We start from the raw sequence: 7,346 nt of genomic DNA on the forward strand, positions 1-7,346 counted from the left end.
TGCTTTTCTCAAGTCTATACGTGGGCCCTGGGAGAAGGAAACATACACAGTGGTATACAGAGAGAGGACCCCAGTGCAGTTCCGGGGGAAGTATAAAAGCACAAGAAAACAAATAACAGAGTGACCACCAGGCAGTTGCAGCTTGATGTGAAAGGCAGTCAAATCAATCACTCTTTCCTATAACCAGCCATTAACAAAGTCGATCAATGTTGCTTCAGTAAAACACTGTGTGGACAGTTAGGCCTTTTTCTCTTCACCTCGAGTGGCTGTGTTTGACCTGTTCTGTGAATCATTTTGCATGTGACCCACTGTTTAACCAAGAAAATCAATAAACCGAAAATAGAATGGCGGTGTTTCAAGATATGAGGCAGACAACTAGTCAAATATTCAACTTGTGAGTACAACAGGCCAAAATAACATTTTGTTTTGAATGTCCTGTGCAGTAAACCTCACATGATTTCTAGAAAATTGTGATAATTACATGCCAAACAAGTCAGGATAGTGTGTACAGTAGGTCTACGGTGTTTTCGGGACTTATTATTTTATGTTTGATGAGACAGCTGCATGCTTACAGGCCAAAATGAGCCAGTTTAGTACAGTATCAGGATGTCCTGGGGTGCAAAAGGGCTGGTAAACAACATGTGGTACCACTCGATTCCAGCAGAGGCCCCCATTTTTCAAAGAAATACAGGAACAATGAATGAATAACACTCGTCCACAGCAGACTGCTTCAGACCGGTTTGTGTGATCCACATTTAAGAGTGACTGTCATCCTCTGAAATTCAGCATTAGACTCAGCTGTCAGCTGTTTCTGTGCCATTATCTTACTGCGCCACAGTGACCTGTTGATCATTTATGAATGTCTAGCGAATAACCTCTTATTGTTTTATGTGCAGCAGTTAAACTTACACAAAGGGAACTCCCATGATATGTTTTTCGCACTAAAGGCAATCTTCTGTCATTACAATGCGTGCACATAGCTGCTTATTGTGTCGTGGTCCCATCATGCTCTTACGTCTCTTTTTGTGGTGTTGTAATGCTATGATAACAGTCTGACATGTGGGTCATTTCACAGGTGAAGAGGTGAGAGGTAGTTTTGTACTTACCTGTGCACTGTCCAGTTCACCACTTAAATATATATTGCATGATATAATAATGATATGACTGAGACGTGGTTGGACGTATGGGATAAAATGATATCTTTTATAAATAAACCGTTTAATGTTTTTCTGACCAAGAGCCTAGCCCTATGCATGTTGGGTATTATCCCAAGAATACTATAGATGTACAGTCTCAGTAAATCATGGTGCCAGATAGCTATGCTAACAGGATGGAAGATTATTGTGAGACAATGAAAAGTCAGTCCTAGTTTAGTCCTCAAACACACAATATGTGAATTCTGCCACTAAGGGTCTCTCTCACTTAAAACAATAACAAAAGATGTAGTTTGATGACATCGTGAAGTAGAGCGGGATCATGGGAGTTGCTTTCTTCACTTTTAAACAACCACCATAGCCGATGCAAACCTGTCTGACATTACATTTAGCCACATTCGCCATCTCCCCTTCTCTGATGTATCTGACGGATCCTGTTTTCCTGTGAATTAGTTAGCTAGCAACTAGCTAGCACTGTGTTTGAACATTTTGTAATATATAACATCTGCCTGGCATTTGTAGACAATTTAATGCAGAAATGTTACGTATTACAGCTTTAATAGTATGCTGAGAAAATGTTTTGGTACCGTCGTTTATTAATATTCTCAGTATTATTTACTTAGCCATGGACATATAGATTGGGATGCCTGGATGTTCATAGTGTGAAAATGTCCAAATAAATAATAAATAAAAAAGGAATGATAATGATATGATCAGTAAGAGGAGATGATCGACGAATAACCCCTGATTAAATTAAAGGCCTCAACTCCTCATCCTTGAGAGGCAAGTGTTGCGTATCAAGTCTCCTTTAAATAAATAATGACTGATACCCACCACACAACTCTCCACCAACAAACGGCCTAAAAGTCCTTTTCCTTTCTGGAAGAAAAGGTCTGATTTAGTAGTTTGCTGGAAGACACTGGCCACCTGTGGAAGAGAGGAAACCCTTCTTGCCGTGCGTCATGCCGGTTTTATAGCACAGAATCGGTTTGCCATGGCAGCAGCTATCGGCACACACGGCACTGTGGGGGTGGCCGGTCTGTGTCAGCACTCATTACCATCCACCGCCTTGGTGGATGCCTCTTCCAGGAGTCCTTTAGAAATAAATAAAAGAGAGATGCTTTACACTTTAATGACTTTCCCACAGTGGCTCTCCAAAACAACAGCACCCCTTAAATTGCTGTGCCCTGGCGGAGACTAGAGGAGAGTCCCCACTGCTCAACAGAGGAAGGGAAATACTGAGTCCACTGTCTGTCCACTCTGCAAGGCCAGCCAACGGGGGTGGGGTGGGGGGATAATCAGGTCTTTATGTGGCATGGGGCCTACAGGGGACAGCCTCGGTATTGTCCCCACAGTGCCCTCCCTTATCCGGGTTTGATTGTTCGTCTGGATCCAACACATGGTCACGTTGCGAAACCCCCACAACCCAAACTTGGGTTTGTGCATCTACTTCCCCAGCAAACCCTGACCCATCAGCCAGTGGACGTCCATGGTAAAGCAAACAGATGAGGCAATGTGTTCTTGCACATCTCATTTAATAACAGCCTTTTTCCAGGTACTTGTTCTTGTTTAGATCTTCTGTTGGCAGGTTTATATAAAAGTAAATATCCAGAGTGGTGATTTAAGTGGCTCGCTATGATCACATGACTTCTGTCTGCTTCCAAAAATTCCTTTGGAAAGGATTACCTGTTTTGTTGGAGTTGACTGTTGACAGGACAGCAAATGGACTGGTTCCCAAAGTATGAGAGTGTAATGATACATGTGGACTGATAAACATTTGTACTTAATGGGAACAGGAAAGCAATGTCAACAATAGTTGGTCCAAACCTACCACTAAGCACTATACACATGTCAGCTCCGCAAGATAAAGGCAGATTTCAAAGCTAGTTATGTAACCACTGAGATGTATGAAACACTGGGCAGAGTGGGTTTCTCTCTCCAACTTTAATCTCCTGGAACTTTATAAAAATAGATTACCTCGTTGTTACCATAAATAGGCATTTTTAAATGGTTCAAGTATGTTAAGTCTGTTTAGGCTCTATTTAACAGTTAAAGGGATATTTTGGATTTTTTGGAAGCGGGCTGTATGAGGTACTTCTCCAGTCTAAGTGTGTTTTCGTGTTTGAAGAAGGAGCAGGAGTACTGCTGTGGACAAAGTCAGCAGCAAAACAGATTTTAGCTTCCTGAAAAAAGGTCCATCTAAAGAAAAACATCATCATTGTACTATATTTAGAATAGTTTCACCATTTTACCCAGCGGTCAGAGACTTTTCTGATGGGCCCCTGTCATTATATAAGCCAAATATTGATCTCCCTAAAGCAACCAGACTCCTTTGGCAAAATCAGTAATTTTGCCTTGGAGAACACAGGAGATGCTGTTCCACTGCTGCCTCGATACATTACTTTTGGATGTGTTATTGTGTGACTTTGATGAATCCAAATTGACCCTTTAAAACACTGAAATCACACAATGACACAACAACCTCACCAAGTCAGTGGTGGAAACAGAAAGGCATCATGTGAGGTAAAATGACTGTTTTTACCAAAGGAGTCTGGTTGCTTTGCAGAGAGCAATAGGTAGCTTATATAAAAGCGGCTTCCCTTCAGAAAAGGCTGTCCCCTGATGATATCAAATATGTAAGTAAATAATGTAAGTTACAATTGTGCCAACTTTCCTCATACAACCCCGCTTCAAAAAAATCTGAACTGTCCCTTTAATCTCCTGGACTGGGACATGATAGTTCCTCGTGTTGCACAGGTGGTGAGCCAGCATCACAATCCACATTATTGTCATGAATGTGTTGTAATAACTGGTGCAAAGGTCAAAGTTTCACAATTTCACAATGCTAATTTTATCCATGACTTGGAGTAAATACGCGTCTCTTCCAGTTGTTTGTTCTATCTGCAGCAGACATGGCCCTGTTAAAGTGGATTACAGCCACTGATGACATGTGTAATAAAACATAATCTCCGCTGTAGTTGTAAATCCTCACTGAGCCTGCTGTGTGCATGTGTCTCTGTATATTATAACCGATTATGATGGTATGTATGAATTCTGTCTAATCTTTCTTTTAAAACATTGGTGTCATACTATATACAGAACTGTGACTGTGCAGTAATACCAACAATTTACAAATAAAATGTGGCGTTATTTCTGCTGCTTCAGTAAGTAGGTCGTTTAATCATGATGTTCTTTTTGTTATCTAAAAACGTGGGATGGACGTGGATGTTGCCCTGTTATCTGCCTGATCTCATGCTGGGGAATAGAAAGTAAAAAAAAATGGATCTCTCAGAGGATGAAGACTTCTGACATTGGTGAGCTCTTGACCTTTCCCGTACAGCCATCATGAGGCTGGCATTTGTAGTTGTGAGTGAAATGTCGGCTCCCGATTGATGGATTGCCAAGAAATTTGGTTCAGAAATGTATGTCCTCCTCAGGCTGAACTCTAAGAACTTTGGTGATCCCTTAAACTTTCACCGAGTGCCATTATCAAAACCAAATACTTGCAAACATTATACCTGCTAAATCCATGTTTGCATTATCGTTGTGAAAATATGAGCATGTTGTTAGATGTTAGGATTTAGCTTAAAGTGCTGCTGTCCCTCAGTACAAGCTCACATCTGTAGACTCTTAGGGCCTTTTCACATGTAAAAATCTGAACTAAGGTCTGAACCAAGATTACAGCTTGTTCTCTACTTGTCAAATACTGATGTGTCATCATGCCTCTTCAGTGTCACGAAGCCAGACGGGGTACCCTGTATGAGGCGTACATTCACTCCACTAAGGACTCCATAAGATGCTGTGAGCATCCAACCCGTTCTTGTTCCAGCTTGTCCACCACTAATGCTGCATTGTATCTCCCCTCCTCATCTCATACTCATCCTCATCCACAAGGTACCCTTTCTGCCAGAAAGCCTTTTAAACACAACAACAAAAAATGTGAAATGGTCTCAGTTTGGGCGCAGTTAGGTTTAGGCACAAACACTACTTGGGTAGGTGTTGGATAAGATCATGGTGGCAGCTACAATAAGTACATGACATACTATGTCACTGGAACAACTCACAAGATGACGCAAGTAACGTTATGTACCTTACAACTTTTAATTATGTTTTGGTTTCACATGGGACATGAACCCTGGTCCCCAGACTGAAAGTCCTGTGTTTGTTTGAGCTATCTATCCGTTCCACAACCGCTGGATTCGGACTTCTGTCTCTTAAGACAACGTTGAAAGTCTGGTGCATCTCATTCAGCCCAGAGTTTAGAATGAGAAGTGAAGTTTCACATCGTTGTGACATTGTATTCATTTGATCCAGTTAGTTAGTTAGTTTCACATTGCATTTATGGAACCACAGTAAAGGACTATATATTACATACTTCCTGTCTTCACCTACAGGAGCTCATAAGCTGTGTGTCCCCATACTTGCAATTGACAGTATAATTGACTGTCAGACAGTTTTTACCAGCTGACATTTTATTGCTGGTGGACCAAATGTCAATTGAACATTTGGTCTCTTCCTCACCCCATGTGAAACCATGGCCCATTTAGTTTTGCTGCATTGTTTTTCCTTTTTCCGCTTCTGACGATAGCCTGCCAGAACTCCTGATAATTGGTCCAAAAGTTTGACGCTTCCAGAATACTGTTTCCACATTATAAACCAATGGAACCGTGGTTCAGTCCAGTTCAGACCAGGACCACCTCTTTTAATTGGATGAAGGTTTGGCTGTTTGGTCCAGATGGTGATTCGAGGTTTCAGGTTTCGAGGTTATCTCATTCCAGCAAGACCACAAACAAAAGGAATTAAAAGGACACATTCCCAAGAGTTGATAAGTTCATATCAGAACAACAGTCTGGGAAATGAAGGACTTGGCCAGATGAGTTACTGTCCTGTTCTTGTTCATATTTGTTTTTAATAGGCGTTAACTTTGGGCAGTAAGCCAGATGAAACTAAACAAAACACAACTCCTCCTCTCATCCCGATCTGATTACACGTATTCATCTGTTGGTGTCCAGACTTAAGAAAGACTGAGAAAAAGAACGAAAAAAAAATAATTGTATGAAACTGGAAACCATGCATTAGAATGGGTAAGAGGGATGGCAAAAGAAAAGAAGTAAAAGTCCAGACAGAAAATGTAAATAGACCATTGTTTTAGCACCTGGAGAGTGTTAAACAGAGGTCAAACCAAATTATTTTCTTTCTATTTTAGAGATTTGCTTCTCTAAATAAGACATAGTATAATGATGTCTAAGTCAGTGGCCATGCTACTATGTGTCGAAGAGACTATTGGCCACTTACAAATATAGCCCTACAACTGCTCTAAAAGGCCATCAGCAGTGGAAATAATAAACTTGGCGACGCAAGGAAGCAGCTGTTTCCTTGACTTTTCCTGACTCATGGCATTGACACAGCTGACTCATGAAGAACAAAGTCACCTCCCTTGCATCATGCTCACATACTGCTTACTTAGGAGTCTGCCACTGTGGGGACATTAGAGGTGGTGAGTTTGTCCTTTACGTGTGTGTAGCTGTCATTACTGTACAAGAGTAGACTTTGAGAAGAGGCATGGAGGATTGGTGCAGCTTGAAAGATTGAAGGTTTGCACAATCTCAGATATTCCTGCAGACTACAGAGAGTTACATAGGATAAGAAGTATGCATGTTTGATGTTGTTGCATATGGCAAAATGACTGTATCAGGAAATAAATACATTTAAAATAATAATTTGAGTATTAAAAATCATGCAATTAAAAGAGCATTTAATTATTTTTTTAAATTGACATTAAATGTGCAAATTAATAATTATACTTCATGATTGTGGGTGTGAACTAGCTTTCTTTTCACTGGTCTGACTCACCAGATGTTCTCTGTAGGCCTGCTATTGGACGACTTGTTTCAGCGTTGAACCATCTCTCCCCAGAAAACAATAAACAACCTCTGAAATAGCAACCTACACGCTGAAAATGACAAATTAGCACCGAGGATGCAAAACATAAACAAACGCAGCTTTTTGCAGTAGCCATCCTAATGCCATGGTTCACTTCCCGAGGTGCAAATGTTTCCACCAACGCTATTTTGCAGGGACATCATCACTGCATCCCGAGCTTGGTGCCACCAGAGACGATTGTGATTGGATTTGTGATTGGATGTTTTTTCCTGTATAGTAGAATTATATTATGTGGAGCCATATTATAAT

This window comes from Lutjanus erythropterus, chromosome 12 (assembly GCF_056507025.1).
Source record: "Lutjanus erythropterus isolate fLutEry1 chromosome 12, fLutEry1.hap2, whole genome shotgun sequence".
Classification (NCBI taxonomy): Eukaryota; Metazoa; Chordata; class Actinopteri; order Lutjaniformes; family Lutjanidae; genus Lutjanus; species Lutjanus erythropterus.